We start from the raw sequence: 20,638 nt of genomic DNA, 5'->3' as shown, positions 1-20,638 counted from the left end.
TCCTTTGTGCAAATGTATCAAGGGCTTTTCTTCTCATGGGCCTGAGACCGGGTGCCTGGGTCTCAGCCCGGCGCCCTGTGCCCGCGTGGCAGCTGTGGCCGCCCCGTCTGCTCACCCTCCAGCCCCACCGTCCCCAGCACACACTTGGGAAGTTCATTCTACGTGCTGCCCTCAGCTGAGGTTTGTACCGCGGGAGAGTCCGCTGCGTGGGCACCTGTGACCTGTGGGGTTGCCGTTTGAGTCTGTCCCACGTGAGTCTGGCTGTGCACCCACGGGCGGGTCCTGTGGGTCCCCTGGTCGTGAGGATTTGTGCACCCACTGCCGTGGTCCTGCTGGCTGGGTGCTTGTGTGGCGTGGGAGCAGGGCTGCAGCACTCCTGGTCTCTGAACCATGTCATTTCCAGGGACTGGAGCAGTCAAACTAGACATTTACTGAGCACTTGCCGTGTGCATGGTTCTCCTCTAGCGACTCCCAGGCCGTGGTTTCCAGACACTGGGGCCAGTCAGTCTCTGAGAATTTTCTCCAGGCACAGGCAAGTGTGGAAACGAGGGCAGCATGGTCAGTTTCATAAATCAAATGTATGAGTTTGAAGGACCATCTGACCAGTTTATTCTGAGGTTATATCCTGTCCAATTTATTTTAAGCTCTGATGTCTTTTCTCGGATGAAGTGGTGTTGATAGTGGTGTTTTTTTCTACTGGCCACATCAGAAGTTGGAAACCCTAGGTTATTCCATCCCCTCCTAAAAAGCAAAAAAAAAAAAAAAAACACAACGCTGTGCTAATTTGCTAATCCTGGAAGGTCAGTCTTCAAGCAGTTGAAATCTCGCAAGAGTATAAGACTTAAAATCCTTGCACATAGGAAGAATGGCGTGTGGTGCCATCCAGGAGGCGGGAAGGATACTACAGAGCTCGCCCCGCCCCAGAAAGAAGTAGCTACAGCTATGTAAGGGGTTGGTGAAAGACTTTTGCATGACCTGGTCTCTGTTGGATGGGTGTGGGTCTGAAAGTTGGAAATTGCACCAGGAGCTTGGGTGCGGGAGGCTGGGTCACAGGCATGGCAAGGAGGCCCAGTGGTGCACGCGTGGTCGTGCACTCACGGGACAAGGCTGGGTCCTTCGGAGCAGCCGAGTTGGTGGAAGAGACAGGGCTGGGGGATATATTGGGGGCAGGCAGCCCCTCAAGGGGCCTCAGAGCTGTAACGAAGGACTACAAATCTGACAGATAAATTGAGCAAAGCAGAGTCTAGAAGGAATCTAATAATTTAAAAGTTAATCAGAAGTTATTTGGAGAGAGCTAATGAAAGCCTGAATTCAAAATGAATGTGTGGTAGACTTTGTCATATCGCAAGAGAGGATATGTTTTAGGAGGTGCATAAGGGGATATTCCGGAGTGTTGGAGATGTTCTCTGGTGTAGTTTACCTGTGCTGGTTATGTGGGTATAAGTCTATTCTAACAGAACTGGTGTGCTTTCCTAGCCAAAGTTCTACCTCAGTAGAAAGAAAAAATGGGGAGAAAAAGTACCCTCAGCCTAGTGAGGACAGGATGTCGTGAATGGAGACTCGGCACCTTCCCGTCTCACACCTGGCACCTTGGACTCATATATAGCTAATGCCTGTTGGCCGACCTGTTGCTGAGGGGATGCTAGAAGTGAGAAGGTCAGAGGGTCCCTGCCCCCATTGGCTCTGGGGGTTTTTTTACTGAGTCTAGATGACAAGACACCATTAAGTAAGGAACAAGGAAGCCTGGGGAGGGCTCGAGGGGCTGAGCCTGGCTGGCCTGGCAAAGTCTTGAGTTACTGGCGAGCTGCCGTGTTTTTCACAGTGTACCCCTGATGGTGATGGCAAGACACACAGAAGCTATTTCTCCTTCAAGTTCTTTATCTTATAAAGTAATTATGAATATTAGTTACATGTTTTCACACATTCATTACTCATATGCTCAGGCTCCAGATGAAATGCCACGATGGAGTTCCAGGACCAGCCTCTGAGGGAGTCAGGCCGCTGTCTCTTGGAGGAGCTGCCAGTATGCTCATGGGCGGGTGGGCCTGGATGGGGTGGCCTGCAAGCCCCCCGCCAGGAGCGGGGGCATAGTACTCAGCATACGCTGGTTCTCCCCTCATCCCATCTCCCTCTCCTTCTGCGATCTCAGGGGTTGCTGGGAAAATCTCACTCACCGCCTCATTAGAAATCTGGGGCCCCGGGAAAACTGATTCTAGCCTGGAACTGACTTGTGAGATGCCCCCCGCGCCCCGCCCCCCCTTGTGAGCTCTGAGCTTCTCTTTCTCTGGAGAGAATAATCTGGAATTCAGGTTGTTTGGGGCCAGCTGCGGACAGACACCCTGGAGCCCCTGGGGGAGTGATTTCAGTTTCATCTTGCTTTGGAGAAGCTGGTTCAGAGTAGTCAGTGAGCAGCTGGGAAGTTTGTGTGAGGGGGGCGCGGGGCTGCAGCGGTGACTGTTAATGATTGCCGAGGGCTGTCAGCCGTGACCGGCAGGTGGCTTCCAGCTGGAGCTCACTGCCCGCCTCCGGCTCTTCCCATGCACCACACCGAGTCCCCGTCCCAGGAGGGGGAGTCGGGCTGTGGTCAGGTGGGCTCCCCTGGATGCGTGCTTCTCAGTGACAGGTGGTGGACAGGGCAGTCACAGGGGAGCGTGCAGGGCTGTCCAAGAAGACCGCTGCAGAAGAGCTCTTACCTTGACCAGCGTCTCTTCCCAGGCTAGCTTCACATGGAGAAGAAGGGGAGGGAGACCCACTTTCCGAAAGTCTAGTTCATGTGGGGTTAGGACGGTCATCCCTGGCCTTGTGTCCTCTGTCTATCAAGTATGAGACACATACGCAGGTGGACTCCTGGCTTCCTTATTGCTTTGGATCGAGATTTTTTTTTTTTAAGCAATTTAGATATTTTCTTAAAATCCAGCAGTGATGACTGGCTGGCTCCATTTCTGAACTCTTTTCTTCCCTGACTTGTGAAAATAATGATTTTAAAGTATGGTGATTGGATCAACTGTGGTACACCCTTGCAACAGATTCCTACTCAGCAATAAAAGGGAATGAACTGTTGATAAATGGGATTACGTAGGTATACCTCAGAGGCCTTGTGCTAAGTGAAAGACGCCAGTGGCAGAGGTGACGTCCTGGGTGGTTCTGTGTACATGATATTCTCAAAGGACAAGGCTGTGGTGCGGGAGAACAGAGGAGTGCTTGCCAGCAAAGGGCGGAGCGGAGACTCTGACTTTAAGGGAACAGCTCAAAGGAACTTTTTGGTGATGCCACTCTTGTGTGTCCTGCGCTGGACACACAGATCTATACATGTTTGAAAATGTGTAGAACTGCACACCAAAAAAGCCAGCGTGACCATTAAAAAAAAAATGAAGTAAAAACCACGATGACGACAGTGACCAACATTTATTAAGGGTTTCCTGTGGACCGTGAACCATGCTTCAGTGTTTTCTCATCTACCATCCCGTTTAATCCTCACAGTCTCCCTAGGAGGTAGGTGCCTGATTATCTCTTTTTTTTTAGATGAGGAAACTAAAGGCCTGAAGGGTAAAGAACTTGCCCCTCAGACAAGCAGTAAGTAGCAGAGCCAAGACTGGCATCAAGTCGTTTTTAGGGCCTGAACTTGGAATGCTTGGTACTGCCATGTTCTGGTTCAAACCAGCCGTGAGACCAGCCCAGCTCCACAGAGAAGGCAAAAGGGTTGCACCTCTTGCTGTGAGTTGACCACATGCACTAAGAGAGGGAGCTGTGGAGGCCGATTTGGGCTCCTGGCCCCCCAACAGCCCTGCTTTCATTAGGTGACCACCTACCAGGGGTCAGTCTAGCCCCTGAGTTGGGTGCTGCAGCTACAGAAAAGGGGCACCATTGTCTCTGCAGTGGAGGAGCTCAGTTCTCTCTGCAAGTTCAGTCCCATTTCTGCAGAAGTGTCGACTCCTGACCTTCCCCTTTTGATGGTGTATGAAATTCACCCTTGTACTGAGGATGGGTCACGGGGGACCAGAGTTCTTCAGAAGCTCTAAACGTCATTGTCCAGACCTCAGTGAACTCAGTTTATAGTAATTCAAAACTAAGGACCTAGCTGCCTGCTAGGAACCCTGCCAGGGAGAATTTGCTCTCTTGTTCTGAAACCTTGTAATCATCATTTAAGTCCTGAAGTGCCCCAAAGCTGAATCAGGAGGGTAGTTCCTGGCCTGGCATAATGGGCTCCAAGTCTTCCAATATCTTCTGTTCCTGCCCTGGCTTCTCTGATGGTAATAATGTCTGAAGATAACGTCTCCAGAACTACTACCTGGGTGCCATCAGAGTGGCTCAGGCTTCACAGCAAACCCTCTGCTCACAGGCAGTGGTGCCCTGCCTTGGGGTTCTCCAGGGACGGGTGACACCGGGGAGCCCTGGAATCAAGCTTCTCTTTAAGAGAAGCTCCTTCTGTTCTTCCTGCCCTCACTCGTGCCACCTTGCTTCCTGCCAGCCCCCAGAAGAAATCTTCCCTGCTTGATGTTTTGTAAGCGAGTGGGAAACTATGAAATAAGCATTTGCTTATGAATTAATTTTTGGCACACGCGGGACTCAGCAGGTCTCATGGCACCCGCATATCCGTCCTTCGAGTCCTTGCCAGTTTCTGTGTTCCTTCCTCCTGAGATGTTCCCACCAGCACCGGAGGGTGCTCCCCCACTTCCTTTTCCCTGAGGGAGGGCGGAGGCTGGCCTCACCTGGGGAGCAGGAGGAGGAATCTTAGAGCACACCCAGTGTTTGGGGTTTTTTTTTTTTTTTTTTTTCCCCAAGCACATGCAGATGTTCGGGGATCTATGTGCTAACATGACCATAGAAAACCCCACAGCAAATAAACAGGACAGATCAAAAAAAAATTTTTTTTTTTTGCTTAATTGCTTCCGGTTGCAGAAGCGCAGTGAATTGTATGTATCAAATGGCTGCCCACGGCTCTTCCTATGCCAAGTCTAGCCTACAGACACACCCAAAAAGGATTTTCTTTTCCGCACGTACGCAGCTTGAGTTGGAAAATGTGAGAAGCCCTGTCGGGAACCTGGCTGTGGGTTCAGCTGAGAGAGCTCCCTCGTCCAGTGGCCTTCCTGTCACCACACACTGATTTATTTTTTATTTTTTTATTTTTTGAAGTTGGCTTAAAACGTCATCCCAGGAGCCAGTTTAAGATAGGAAATCTCCCATTGCCTCCAGAAGAAGTCACGGCAAGAAGGCACTGGCGGGGGCGGGGGAGCACGTGACCTGGAGGCCCACCCTGACCCCAGCAAGTGGAGAGGAGGGTGGGGAGGGCGCTTTCCTTAGCCTTTGCTGGAAATGGAGGGCCAGCTGGTGAGGAAGATCAGCCTGGGTTTGACAGAGCACCACCCCAGGAGGAGGAGGAGATTGGTGTGTGAGCGAGTTACGAGTTACGTAAAAGGGTGTTGTATTTGGCAGGGGAGTGAGAAATGAGTCACTGGTGAGCGGTGTTTTCTGACCTCGGGTTTTATCCACGTGGGAGGAGAGCTTGGCCAGCAGTGGAGTCGGGAGGCTGCTGTCTCCCCGGCCTCGGGGGGCGGGTGTGAGAGCCGTTGCCATGACAATAAGAGGAAGGCAGGTGGCTCAGTCCCCTCTGCCCTTCGGCTGAAGCCACGCAAGGTCTGAATGGCGAGGCTTCCCAGGCTGGTTCAGGGAGAGGCTGTAGGCACGGCCAGTCGGCCATGCTTGGAGAGTGGGTGGTGTGGGGTCAGGGAATTTGAGGGACGTCGCCCAGAAGGGCAGGCAGAGAAGGGAGCTTGGCCTCCGTGGTGGAAACACCTGGGCCAGAGTCCCAGCCCTGCTGTCGCCAATGGGGTGACCTTGGACTTTCTCAGGATGCTCAGAAACTCGGTTCTCTCATCTGGGAGTTAGAAGAACTGAGTCCCTTCCTTACGCAATTGTTGAGAGGATTTAACGGTCACGTAGGGCTAGGAGTGCGCGTCCCAGTTGACTGCCCAGCGCTGGTTTGGTGGAGGAAGGCCAGTCTACCCCGTCTCATCACCTCCCTCCACAGGGCTCAGGGCAAAGTCCTAGACCTCCCCGCCCAGCTCCTGCACAGGAAGGAGGACAGTATCCATCCCCACTGCACAGGGCTTCTGCGGCAGTTGGAGAGAGTGATTCACTGGAAGTGCCTCACTCAGGGCCCAGGCCATAGAAGGACCTCAAAAGGAGGTGGTGATTATTTATATGAATGCAGTCTTTATTATTTAAAATGCTCTTTGTTTTATTCAGTTTGTTTTCTATCAGAAATCCAACTTCTGTCTAGTGGCTGACGATCCAGTGGGCCTGGGAGGGTGTGCTGTTTTATGTTCTTCTCACATACAGTTCACTTACGTCCCTCTCACCGTGTCTATATTTGAGATAATTTTAGAGATCCAGGAGAATGGGAGGCTTCCTTGCCTTGGGTACTAGTTACATACTCTGACAGACATTCTAGGTGAAATAGAAAGCAACGGAGAGTCCAGTTGCCTGCACCCTGACCCAGGACTTTTTTTTCCTTCTCTATTTTATTATTGTTATCGTTACTACTTCTTGGTCCTAATCATCCTTGGACATGGACCCTTCCTCTCCATTCCCAGGAAACTGACATGTCATTGAACAAGAGTCTTTGGGGATTATTGGTTTAGATACATGTTTTGAGGTAAAGACTCAGGATCTACAAATAGTTCCCATTGTTGGGAATATAAGACTTGAATGAACACTCCCCCTCTTGCCCAGCTGTCCAAGTGATGGGGCCTGGATGCCATAGGGACCTTCTATATTTCAGGGCAAGACATTGCTGCACAGAGCATCAGCGTGCGCCTCGTCACTTGGGTTGGAAAAGCTCCGTTCAAGGGTAGGATATGCATGCTGGCTTATGCTGGTGGAGGAACTAGAGACCCAATGTTATTTTTCTTCTTTCCTGAGTAGCAAAGCCAGCAGTGTAGGCAGAAGTGGACAGTTCCACACAGCTGTTCACCTGGCCTTCCCTAAGGGAGGGGACTGCAGTTGACAGGGAGTGGGGGAGAGATCTTTGGATGGGCTTCCCTGGTGGCACTAGTGTTAAAGAACCCACCTGCCAATACAGGAGACGTGAGACTAGGGTTCGATCCCTGGGTCAGGAAGATCCCCTGGAGAAGGGCGTGGCAGCCCACTCCAGTATTCTTGCTTGGAGAATCCCATGGACAGAGGAGCCTGGCGGGCTACAGTCCATGGGATTGCACAGAGTCAGACACAACTAAAGTGACTCAGCACACACGCACGCATTTTGGGTGCAAAGTGTTAATCTCCTTTCCTACAAAATCCACAAGCCAGTATTAGTTTCTAAGAGGAGATGTCTTCAGGAGACCCTTTGGGTTTTCCTCGGTCTCCAAAATTTGACTAAGAAGAAAAAAATGTCAGAAAATTTGAAAATGGTTGTCCCATCATTGTCTCCTGTTAAATCCATGATAAGTCTCAATTGTCCTTCTTTCTTTCTCTTCCTTCAGCTCTAGCAAGAGGTTCTTCCTAACTTTCCCTAGTGCCTTCCAAGGATGGAGTTCCTCTTACGAACTTGTAAGCCCACACCAGTTTCTGCTCTGTTGGCTCATGATACCTTAGTCCAGGGCTTGGCAAACTATGGTCGGTGGGTCGAATCCAGCCAGGTGCCTGCTTTTGTAAATAAAGTTTTACCAGAACTCAGCCAGCCCTCCATTAACCTTTAGTGTCGTGTCTGGCCACTCTTATGCTGCCGGAGCAGAGCTGAGGGGTTGTACCAGAGACAGAATGGCAGCAAATCCTGGAATATTTACCATTTGGCCTTTTACAGAAAGCCTCTGCCAACCCTTGTGTTTTTTTAATCTTTGCTGACTAGATAGGAAGCTGCCGAAGAAAAAGAACCATGTCCTTTTTTTTTTTTTTTTTGGCTACTGGGTCTTTGTTGCTGTGTCCAGGCTTTTTCTAGTTGGAGGGAACAGGGGCTGCTCTCTAATTGTGGTGTGAAGACTTCACATTGTGGTGGCTTCTCTTGGTTGCAGAGCACAGGCTTCAGGGAGAGTGGACTTCAGTTCTTGTGGTGCATGGGCTTAGTTGCTCTGAGGCATGTGGGATCTTCCCACACTAGGGATCAAACCTGTGTCTCCTGCATTGGCAGGTGGATTCTTTGCCACTGGAGCAACGGGGAAACCCAAGAACCATGTCTTAACTGCTTTGTTCTAGGTTCTTCATTCCCTGGTAGAGCAGTGGTTTGCAGTAAATATTAACCAGGTGATTAATATCCTAAGTACCCAGAGAATGTGGCCGTTTACTCAACTAATAAATGGAAATTCAGGGAAAGAGAGGCCTCTCCTTTACTTGCCTGCTTTAATCAGTGGGGAATCCCCCATTTCCTTCCTTACCTCTAAAGGCATATATTCTCTCCAAGAATGTATTCCATCATCCTGCTTACCACCTTTCAATGCAGATTTGCAGGGCAGGCTCGGGCAGCTCCTTCCCGGGTGATACGTGTGTGGCTCAGGAGTCCTGAGTTTTCATCTGAAAACCTTCTCTGACCACCCCAGGGCCCCACATTTCACGTCAGTCGCTCCCTGGTGGCCTGATGCTGTGTAATTTCTGTGTCTCCTGCAGAGGTTTTCCTTGCGGTGAGCACAGGGACTCCTTGAGACACCTACGGTTAACCCTAAAATATGTGAGATGCTGGCACCCAGTCTACAGCCTCTTTGTCATCTTTTTCCTTCAAGTTCCCTGGATGACCTCCTCCATCTCTGTGGCTCCCAGCTACCGTCTGTGCCAACAGCTCCAGGCCCCACCTCCCTGCCCATCTCTAGATTTCTGCACACACCCCTGCTGGGCATCTCCACGCCTGCTAGCTCTCAGTTCACGTAACCCCAAGCCCGCCCGTCCCCTCTGGTCCTCCACCCCCTGCCTTCTTGTGTCCTGTATCGAGGTCAGCGGACTCCCCACCGCCACCCTGCAGTCATTCACCCGAGCTGGAAACAGTGACATAATCTGTCTCCTCCCTCCTGATTTCCATCAGGAACTCATTCCGCGCCCACTCTGCCTCCCAGTGTTCTCATAGTCGGGACTTCGTTAGGACTTGTCACAAGCCAGACAGTCGACACCCGGAAGGTACACGCGACACGCCCCAAGTGGCCTGGCCAGGGCTGGGGGAGCTGGGGTTGGAAGCAAAATGCTCTAGCTTCAGAACTCCTGTCCCTGACCAACATCCTACACCTCCTGCTGGCTCAGGGCCATCTGAGTTCTGAGCCTGAGATGGGCTCTTCGCAGCCTCCCTGCTTCGGGACATTTCTGTGTGCCACACTGCAGTCAGCCATGCCTGGACCACCTGGTTCCCTGCCACGGAGGATGGAATCCATGGGCCGCTGGGGTGATCCGCCGGAGCCTGAGTGCCCGGCCCCCTCTGGTTCTCACATTCACCACCGAGCTCATTGTCCTGCGGCCGCACCTGCTGGTTTGCCAGCCCTGGGCCCGTACAGAGATGCCTGTGCTCCGTGTGGGACGTGCCCAGTTCCCCTCTGCCTGGCATGCTCCCCGGGCCCTGTTTGAACTACCTCCTGGTCTGGAAGCATCTTAATCCCCTGAGGCAGAGGCAGTGGCCTCTGTATGTGGGCAGTTCATTTACTTAGCAGTCAGCACACTTGACATGGAGGCTCGTTGTTAGACAAGGGGAGGCAGAGATCAAGTCAGCCTTCACCCCCAGGTTCCCCAGGGAAGTCTCTGCATGTGTCGGCTGAAGGCAACTCGAGCTGCCCATAATGAATAAATGCAGAGAACCCTGCTCTCTCGGCTTATTCTGGGGGTTATATGAGAAAATACATGGGGGAAAAAAGAGAAAATATATGGAAAGCCCTCAGCTCAGAATGCTGCCTAATACATACTCCTTGCTCATGGTTACATTTTTGGTTATCTATCTTCCCTCTCCTCCCCTCCCCTCAAGAGTGATAATTTCTCCCAAGTTCAAACTTTGGTCTTACTTACTCTGCAGCACTTGGACCATGGTCAGAGCTCAGTGAATGTTCCCTGAATGAATCAAAAGCCTGGACTCTCTGTGGCCACCATGTTAATGTCCGTCTGCTTGTTGTTTCCTGAATATCAACGTGAGGATCTGAAATGTGAAGATGTGTTGTTGACAGTTATCACCATTTTAGAGAAGCACCTTCTTAAAGCATGGGAGGGAGTGAAGTTTATTTGAACCCAAAGAAAACACATAATGTCAGTGTGGAGAACCCTCCTTGTGATAAGAGACACTTGTTGGGTCTTTTCTTCCTCATAATAACTATAGATGGTGGTAATCATCTGTGTGTGTGCACACATTCAGTTGTGTCCGACTCTGCGACCCCATGGACTGTAGCCCACCAAGCTCCTCTGTCCATGGGGATCCTCCAGGCAAGAATACTGGAGTGAATTGCCATGCCCTCCTTCAGGGGATCTTCCCAATCCAGGGATCGAACCCATGTCTCTTACGTCTACCTGCATTAGCAGAAGGATTCTTTATCACTGAGCCACCTGGGAACCCCGGTGGTGATCATAATGGATACTAAAGTCTGAGCACTCACATGCCAGGAGCGAGGCTCAATGCCCTCTATGCATGGTCATGGGTGGGCAGGTCCTGCCTGGATCCGTTTTTGCTCGGTAGGAGGTAAGAGGATCCGAGAGGTCAGGGTACTTGCCTAGGGTCACAGTGCTCGCTGGTATCTGGGTCCAGCTTTGTTTTCTGCCAGAGGCCGAGTTCTCAGCCCCTTTGCAAGGCTGCCTCCTGTATGAGAGGCCTCCAGTTGCCTCCCTGGCATGGCCCCTCCCTGAAGACCAGGGAGATGGACCAAGGGCCCCCTGGCGGACCCTGCTTCTGTTTTTCGGGCCCATTAGAATTGTGGCTCCTCTTCTTCTTTTTGTTAGTGTACTCATTTGGAGGGCAGTCTGCCTTCCATAGAAGCCCCAGGATGGCTTGTGTGTGTTTGGTTTGGTTGTATCACCGGCCTGTGAATGACAGAGGAGAGCACCGTGGAGGACTTTACTTTCAGGCTGGGCATCTCATTTGCCAAATAAAAGTTACACACATCATACATGCTGCTTCCCCTCTGGTGGCCGCCGGGGTCTCAGGTCTTTGCAAGTTAATGGGAAGGAAAGTCTCTTGCATAACTTCCTCTCTGTAGAGACAGAAGGCAGCTCATTTAATGGGGCTCCTAAGAAGAGTTGGATCATATTACTACAGTTTTGGGTTTTGCTTGGCTCTCAAGGAGCATATGTAATTTGGTGTAATGTGAGGCTTATTAGAATTCTTGCCCATTTTGCATGCCCTGGATCCTCCCCCTATTTGAGTCCTGGGTAGGTGGAAGGATATTTATGTTTTTGCAGAGGGAAAAGGAAGTGATTGGTCGCCTCCATTTAAGTGCTTCTGGGGCAGGCACAGCGCATGGTGCCTCTGTGTACTTGATCTGGGCTGGGCAGGGGGGTAGCCCTAATCACAGATGGGAAAACTGAGTCCCGAAAGATCCAGGAGGTCTTTCCCACAGTCACCTAGTTAGCAGAGCTGAGACGTGGTACCCAGGTCTGTCTCTCTCAAAAACCTTTTGACTTTCTACCACACTGGATAGCCTTGCAGTTGCATGGGTCTAACACTAGGGAGCTAATGAGGACCCCACAGCCACAGTGGTGTTTTTCTTACTTATTTATTTATCATGGTGGTGTTTTGCATCTTCCAGAGTAGCATCTGCCTTATTATTGATGGGGGCAGGGTAGGCAGCACTGGTTATTTGGTCAGAGAAGCAAGTGGTCACTGCTTGGTTATGCAGTGATTTCTCAAAGTCGACTTAGCCACACTGAAAGTACATTCGGCCTTATAACAATGTCTGAACTCTTCCGTAGTTTCTACCTGTGTCCTTTCTCTGGTCAGAGGGGAACTTGCCTCTCACATAGTAGAGGTTGTGGCTCAGTTACGTTTCTATGAGTTTTCTGGAATCCATGTTGGGGGAGCGAAGGGGCAGGAGAGTGAAGCCCGGGCGCACTGCACATGGCTGTTGTGAACCCCTCTACTATTTCCAATTAGCGGATGCATGTGTGAGTTGTATGCCTGTCTTCTATTTACAAGAGGAAATATCCCATTTAATTTTATTTTCACACTGAGAGCCCAAGTGTTAAGAGAACATAGTGTTCTAGCACTCCCTCGGTTATCAGCTGCAGAGCGGAGGTTGTATATTGTCACATACAGTTTTCCGAGTGTATTTCTACATTTGTTACCTGGCAACCTTGCCACGTTGGGACAGGAAGATGTATGGCTTCCTACCAGATCCATGCTGTTTATATTGCAGAAGGTAGGTGGTGTCTTCCTCACGGGAATATAGAAGAGGAGAAGGCTCAGGCTCACAGGGCTCAGTTGAAAGGCTCGGGCTCACGGGGCGGAGATGTTTCGGTGGCTGACTGAAGAGCAGGGCTCCAGTGGGAGAATGGCTCTTATCCTGCTTGGAGGGATGACTTACTGTGTCCTTGACCACTTCCCAGTTTTGATGAGAAAGGCAATTCCCAATATAGGGATGACAGCCACGATATCCCCTTTCAAGCTGCTTATAGCCCTTCAGGGTCTTCTGTTGAGCGGATCAACTGCTTGGAAAGCAGTGTGGCATGGGATTTGCATGCTGAGTGGGCCCTCAGGGCATCATAGCATCCCATCCCCCACCTATGCCCTGTGTCATTAACCTGCATCCCCAGAAGATACTTGTATTCAAAACCCTTGCAGCTAGGTTTGAAAGTCCTCTGGGTTGAAGCCACATGTTCCAAGACTCAGGAAAAGCTTGCTGAGACCAAGGACAGTGAATTCTCCAGCACCTGTAACATTGCTTGAGAAATGCTTCAGAGGGAAAAGTCCCCATGGTAACAGTTTTTTCAAAGAGTCTTGTGGCCTCCATAGGTTAGACAAGATAGCAGAGTGGTGGGACCCAGCAGCATAGCCCATCTGCACACGCTCCTTTAAGTCTCCCTCCTGGTGATGCCAGAGCCGGAGTCTGTCCACAAGGCCCACAGCACTCACAGGGTTGAGTGGATCCCAGGGCTTCCCACCGGTGTTTCCCTCTGCAGTTCTACCCTCTGTTGGTCTCCCTAATGAGAAGCCTTTGCAGTCCACTCGACTCTTACTGTCTTGCCTGTTGAGAAAGAAGATGACAGCTGAGTCCTCCTGGAGTATTTAGAAACCATCAGTTAGTTTTATTATTTCTTTTGGCTGTGCCCTGCGGCACATGGATCTTAGTTCCCCTCCTAGGGGTCAGACTTATGCCCCCTGCATGGTAAGTGCAGAGTCTTAATCATTGGACCACCAGGGAAGCCCCCATCAGTTAGCTCTCAGTATATGTATTTTGAGTGTTCCAACCTCCTTCAGAAAACCCAAGCCTTTTATTTGATTTCACATGGTTCTTTGCCCTTGGGTGTTAATGTCATTCCTGGTATCATCAGGAAATGTCCTGAGAGGAAGCCACACGATTCCTTATGGTTGTATTCTATAGCAAGTGGAATTTTTTTTTTTTTTTTTAATACCTGAGGAGGACTTGATTGCTGAGGGTTCTGAACTTGGACAGTCATCCTGAGTGTCCTTAACGTGGAAATCTATATCCTACTGTTTAAACTTTAAGATGATCCCTAACTGGCTTAAAGTCCTCAACCCACAGCGGAGGAAAACGTTGCAAAAAAAAAAAAAAAAAAACAAGGTCATGCTGCATTTTTTTGGTAAGCACAGGAATCAACATAGAGATGTTATATAACTTCTATTTATATCCTCCTTGCTCACTATCTGCAGGCAGACAAGAGTCGCTGAGAAGGGATTTAATGAGCTCTCTGGGTTTGCTCACCTTCCTGAGCTGGTAGGAACCAGCTTGTTCTCAAGTGCGTCAGCAAAGAATCTGCCTGTGGGTGGGCGGCCGGGGTAGGTGGACAGACTTGTTGCCATGGTGTTCTTTAATTCCCCTGTCTCTCAGCCATCTCACTCCCCCCTTCCCTGACTCCTTCCTCTCCCTCCTTTTCTTTTCTTTCTTTCTGTCCCCCTGTCTATAAGCTGGCTTGTTTCTCACACCTAACTCAGGATCCTTGGAGCTGTCCCCAGAAAGAATATTTTCCTTTCCCCCTAAGCATTCCGCATTGTGTGGCTCTAAGATATCAGAAAGGTTTTGCCTACGGTGTCTTTTCCCCACACCCTCACCTATTTCTCTTCCTAGGATTTTTTTTTATTACCAGCCCCTTCATTGAGGCACCTATGCTAGGAGTCTTCAAGCTCAAACAGTAAGAAGCTTTCTCGTAGCTATTGGGTTGCCCATGAACCGAGTGGATTCCATTGCCAGTTGCCCCAGAGAAGGAGGGCGGTCGGCATTTCCATCCCCCTTTGTGCTCTTGGCCTGGGTAGGGTGAAGTCTCCTGTCTCATCTAGCACATTATTAAATGGAACCGCATGAAAACAAGAGAATGTGTTTGTCCCATGGTTGATAATTCTTGGAGCTCAGGCAACATCTGTTACCTGAAGGTTTCGATTATTCAGCCTGCCTTTAAGAAACAAAGAAGTGGCTGCTCCATCCAGTTCTCAGCAGGGAAGCAGAACTGGCCTTCTGAGAAGCCCCAGGGGTGCCCACCTGTACCCAGCTGCTCTGATGGCTTTGCCTGTGCATCACATTCTCAGCAGAACCTAGGTATTTAAAAGATGTGCTTTCAGGAGGTTATAATGAAATTGTTCTTAGAAAAGAATAAGTAGTTCCCATGAGGACAGGCTTAAACAAACAAACAAAAAAAACAGAAAAGCCAAAACCCACCCCTGCCTTGCCCAAGAGTTGTGCAATCCTTAATAGCAGTAGCCTGTTTGAATAATCAAAGGCGAGCTGACTTCCCCTTAGTAACTTCTGTTAGAGACATCTGCATAAAATATCCCCGGATTCCAGACCAAGAAGGTAACTTTTTTTTTTCCCCTCTGAGTAACTGGAGGGACTTTCCCTTTGGAAGGCTTCCAGCAGAGCTAACTTCATGGTTGAGAATATTTTCTCATTAGAAACTAGGACTCCAGTGGCTAGAGTCCTGACATAGGGGCATTACAGACACGTCACACGCAAGCCCGGACCCAGAACCTCTCAGAACAACCTCCATGACATCCGTAGCTGTCTACGACCCTTGGGCACAACCCTCCTGCTCCCTGAGTGATCTGTGCCCACGTGCGCTTCCTGCGTCCTCCGAGTTCCTTTGTGAAAGTGTCAGAGCCTCCCTGATGGCTCTCCCAGTTTCCTTTGTCTGGGTTTTACACTTGTCATCAAGATGTCCCAGACGCCGAAGTGGGGAGAGTCCTGTAAACCATCTGACGTCTTCAAGCCACTTGTTTCCCTTTGAACCCAGGACTTAAGAAATTTTTTTGTTTTTTAATTGCTGTTGGAGGAGGCTGGTTCTTCAGTTGCCCTCACCATACGGTGTTTGAGAAATGTGTTTTCACTAGCCCGCCTTGCAACACAATCCCGCAGACTGTTCAGCCCTAGGCTCGCAGCTGTGAAGTCAGGGGCGGGAGCCAGGTTATGAGATAGCAGGTCCGCGAAGGATTGTCCTTCCAACCCCACAGTTAATAATGCAAGTGTCAGCGGGGCAGAGCAGTTAACAGTTAACTAGATGGATTAGGGTCAGCAGCAGCCCGAGCCCATCACAGAGGCCTGGGCACAAACCTGATAAGCCTCTCAGAGGCTAGAACGCCACATCAGCCTCCTTCCGCTGGTCTTTGGCATTCGGCATTTTCCCCGCTTGGCAGGACTTTGAGCTTTCACGGACAGGGACCTTCTGGTTATTGAGTTAAACTTCAGCTGCCAGTAGCTGCACAGCTCAACTTGATTTCAGTCTCTCAGGACTGCCCCTCCCTCGGAACTCTTGGGCGTTCACTAAGATAGCAGGTCTTGATGGAGGATGAAGTGGCTGTGAGACAGTCCAGACCGAGGTCACCTGGGGCCTGCCCTCAAGGAGGTTCCAGTCTAGCAGGGGAGATGGATTATAAGCCCATTAACAATGAAATATGTGAATTGAGAGACGTGTGAAGAGGGAAGCAGCCAGGATGCAGAGCATCACAGGAAAGCCATTTAGATGGTCAGGGGAGGTTTCTGTAGGGAGTTGCACTGATGCCCAGACCTAGCAGTCGAGAAGAGACCTAGGGGTGTGAGGAACAGAGGCAGGAATGTTCAGACAGACGGGTTGGCATGGGCTTGGCATATTGCAGGAACCGAAGGAGGCCAGTGTCGTTGGAGCATGAGCTGGGGAAGGAATGGGGGTGCACGCAGGGCAAGAGACTGCTGCCTGACCCAGGAACCGCACTTGTCATCGGGTGAGCGGCTCGATTGGGTGGTCTCAGCGGCCCCCGCCAAGCCTTGTCAGTGCTTCTAAAGGCTCCACGTTGGCTTGGCTGTGACCTGCTTGGATACATGTCACTGATGCCAGAGCCATGATCTGTGAAGCAGCACTTAGCGCCGATGAGCGCTGGGTACTCTCGTCCCGCCATCCCCATCCATCTGGCCCTCTGTACGTTTAACTCGTGGATCCCCAGGATGTTCTCTGCTGCCATATGGAAGCTCCCTCATGGGCCAGTCCCCAGTGAAATGGGCCTGCAGGTTTGAGAGGAAGGGAAGCCCTGGAGCGTATGCGCGGGGTCGTGACTGGAGAGGTCATTGGATGGAGCGGAGGACAGCAGGTGACGATTGGCCCTCCATCAAGAATGCGCTTGCTTGTCTGGATATTTTGCTATTTGCCAGCCATCATCCTTGCCTCCGGTGGGCCAGGTCTATTTACTACTTTTGGATTTTATGGTCCAGTGGGTGGGTCACAGTTGGGTTTCTTTAGAGCAGGGAAGGGAACGTGTCTGGTTAGAATACCTACCAGGTGCAGGCCGGGTGCTGGGCTTCCACTATGGTAGATCCTAACTCCATCCTCCCGGCCTCTCGGTGGCACTTCCCCTTCTCCTTCCTTGGTTACAGATGAGGAAATGGAGGCTGCAGGTTAATAAATGCTGTGTCCACACCTGCCCATTTCTTCCACCAGCCTCATCCATCTGTTTGGACCTGAGTGTACAGGACACGAAGTCCATTGTCTGAGTCCCTGCTGCTCTCTGTGCAAACACAGAGAACAGGTGTGCAAAAGATGCTTCTTGACATAAACATAAGGCTCAAGCTGGATGCCCTGGGGGAACCTTGGTGCTTTTAGGGCAGGAAGTCAGTCAGTGTTGATTCATTGGCCCGCAGATACCCAGGATGGAAGTCAGACCAGAGAGCGAAGGTCCTACTCTGTGACCTGTATGTCAGTTCTTTCTTAATTGGAGTATGATTGCTTTACAGTGTTGTGTTCATTTCTGATGTACAGTGATGCGAATCAGCCATATATATATACGGGTATCCCCTCTGTCTTAGACCTCCCTCCCAAAGCCTCACCATCGCATCCTTCTAGGTCATCACAGAGCACCCAGCTGAGCTCCCCGTGCTGTGCAGTAGCTTGCCATTAAGTCCTTTCTTGCTAACACAGATGGAACCCCCAACTGAAGTGGGAAGGCATAGTAGCTGAGTGGCCCCCAGGCTCTGGGCAGGGGGCCACCTGAGCCCTCCTTGGCTGATGCTCAGGGCGCGTTTCTTGGTGATGGAGTCTCTCCAGCAGCTCTTGCATCATTCTTTTCGGGTCTCGCAGTACACATTGCAGGCTCGCTGAGAAGGCCTCCGTCCCCAGTCACAGACCCCACGGTGAGGCTGTCGGCGAGCTGGCACAGGACCCGAGGGTGTCACCTGAACCCCCACAGGGCCCTTTGGTTGAATCAGAGAGTCACCCCTGGAGGGGACCCTGGCCCCAGACACACACTGGAGATGGATTTTCTTAATCTCTAGTTGAGTAGAGGTGCATGGAACGAGATTCTAGAATGTCTTGGGTTTTCACAAGAGTCCTTCCTGGGGTCTCACCAGACTCTTGTTTGCTTCAGCGGCTTCCTTTTGTGTAAGCCGCACACTGACTTGAAGAGTAACCAACACACTGCCTTGCTCTGCAGAAGATGGCCTCTGTCCAGGCTTGGCAGGTCAGAGGAGTTGAAACATGCTGTTTATCTCTGAGTTATCAAGAGACGGCTGTACAGTTTGAACAAGGGAGCAACTTTTTTCAGCAAAATGAAGTGTGGATGTCTTTCCAACCCATACTTAGTACACTTCTTCGCTTCCTTCTCTACTGTTATAAAGTTTATATTATTCCTGAACTCATGAATGCTGGCAACATCTTCAGAGATGTAGGTGAGCTGAGACTTGTAGATGTTTACCGGTTTAAACCCATCAAACCTTGCTAAAAAACATCCACCTTAGAGTGAGTAGTCATTTATATCAGGGGTACGTTTGATTCTTAATGTCCACTTCACTCATTATTAGATTCTTTTCAAACATCATACTTTTCCTGAAGCGTCAAGCATAGTTGAAAATACCAGAAACACCGTTCATGTTGAAAGACTTGGGCCTTTCCGAGGGGGTAGGGGGCGGTGTTTGACACCAAGTTTGTGTTCTGCATTTGGGTGTACTAACTTGGGGAAGTGGAAGCTAAAACATTTATCTCTGTGCCTAGCAGAAGCTGAGTGGCTTCTAGAACTAGTGAGATTCCAGCTGGATTTTTATTTTCTTTCACTTCCTTCGTTGTGATGGTTTTGGGAAATGCTCTCCAGTGTGTTTTTGCTGTCATTCTGCAGGCCGTCTTGACCTACCAGTCCCAGCTGGGATTGTTTATCTTTGGATGTTTTGGGGATACTAGACTTTGGTCATCACATAACACCCAGCACGTGAGCCAATCCACTGTCTTACCTGCTGACTTCTTTCCTTGGGAAGTGGTGTTGATAGATTCCATGCCCCTACTGGAGTCGTTTCCCATAGTTATCAAACTGTGCTTCACGTTGCGTTTCATAACTGCAACCTTGATGGACCCCAGCCACGTGGTGCACACAGGCAGGTGGTAAGAGTCGTGCTTTTCAGATAAGAAACCCAGGGCACAACTGCAGGTAAGCAAATTGCCCAAGTTCACCTGGCTGGTTATCAGGGAGCACTGGCTACAATTTAGGTTTCCAGACTTGCAGTTCTCTGGGCTCCTCTGCCTGAAGCACGTGTGTTTTATCACCTAGTTCCTGGTGCATGATCTGTGGGTTTTGATCGTTGTCAAGGGTTTCTAAGAAAAGGATTCGAGACCTAGAGTGATGACAACAGTTAGGTGAATCGTCTGTAATGCCCAGCCCTGGCAAAGCTTCATCTAGCAGAAGGGGCTTGTTTCGGAGCCCATCTTCACAAGTGCATCAGGCTTCGCAGGAAACACAGGCATTCACACATGTTCCTACCACGGCTATTCTTTACTGTGACAGGAGTCCGTGTCTGTGCAGCTGAGAGACTTAGGGTGGTAGGTGGGGAAATAGATTATAAAAAGCCAAAAGGTGTTTGGAGTTTGACACACTCCTGCTCAGGGGAGAGGTGCTGAACGAAGCAGGGGAGCTGAGAGCATGGGCTGAGGCATCAGACCAATGGGGCTTGAGTCCTGGGCACCACCACCGCTTCCCAGCTGTAGGACTTGACAAGTTATTTAGCCTCTTTGAGCCTCAGTTTCCTCATCTGTAAAGTGGGGAGAGTGATAACCCCTACCTCCTGGGGTAGTTGCAAGGGTTAAATGAGATACTGTGTACAAAGCACTTAGGCAGTGCCCGGCAAACCATAAGCCTTAAGTTACCACTCACTGTAATTTACAAATCAGGGTCCCCAGGAAGTGATGAAATCTCGGATAACCACGGGGCTTGGAAGAGAACCCCACAAGGTAAACCCCACACCTGGGTAGCCATTGCTGTCACTCTGTCACCCGCAGGACCTCTGTTTGAGCTGGACAAGAATGGGCTGCCCTGTTTGGAGACCCCAGGGCCAAGACTGAGGTGCGCATGTGCCGGAAGCACATGGAAAAGAGAGAAATCCAGGGAGGAATTTCCAGCAGCCCTGGGAAGCTCAGGGATTCAGCATTGTTCAGCAGGTCACATTTTTCAAATTTTTGCCCTTAGCCTGAGAACTTAATTCATTCTGCAGCAGATAAATGAGCACCCAGAGTGAAAGTCATGGGCTGTGTCACTCAGGGACATGGCCCAGGCAGTCAGATAGAAAAGCTGATTCTCTGGAACCTCGGAAGGCTCAGAGGGAGGCTTTCTGGACGGTGAATGACTGCAGGGTGAAATACTTTCTTCTGGGGAAGGATCCGAGTTTCGAAGCTGTCCCAGGAGCACAGGGGACTGCTCCCTCAACCCTCCCCCCTCCCCCAGGCCGGGCCTAAATCACATCCACCTCTGCTTCCTTTATCTGAGATGCTCATAAAGGGCTCCTCCCATGTCCCTGCAAACTTCCCAGGAGGCTCAGTGGTAAAGAATCCGCCTACCAATGCGGGAGATACGGGTTCAGTCCTTGGGTTGGGAAGATCCTCTGGAGGAGGAAATGGCAACCCACTCCAGTGTTCTTCCCTGGAGGAGTCTGGCAGGCTACAGTCCATGGGGTCGCAAAGAGGCAGACACAGCTGAGCAGCTGAGCACACACACGTGTCCCTGCAAGTGTAGGCTGGCTGGCTGTGGGTTCCAGGGTACGAAGATGTCTCCCCCACTACACCCGCCCCACCCCAAGTCTCTGAA

At 50.5% G+C, this 20,638-nt stretch overlaps 1 protein-coding gene across 7 annotated transcripts in view; it reads left to right on the top strand.

Annotated features, from left to right (window-relative positions):
• The window catches only part of ITPR1 (inositol 1,4,5-trisphosphate receptor type 1), a 355,416-nt gene that overhangs the window by 246,793 nt on the left and 87,985 nt on the right, over positions 1-20,638 (top strand). The gene's annotated exons all lie outside the window — the stretch shown is intronic.

The sequence above is a fragment of the Bos grunniens genome, chromosome 22 (genome assembly GCF_055505025.1).
Source record: "Bos grunniens cultivar Pamir isolate PY7600 chromosome 22, Bosgru_T2T1.0, whole genome shotgun sequence".
Taxonomy (NCBI): Eukaryota; Metazoa; Chordata; class Mammalia; order Artiodactyla; family Bovidae; genus Bos; species Bos grunniens.
This window is presented reverse-complemented; position numbering and strand designations above follow the sequence as displayed.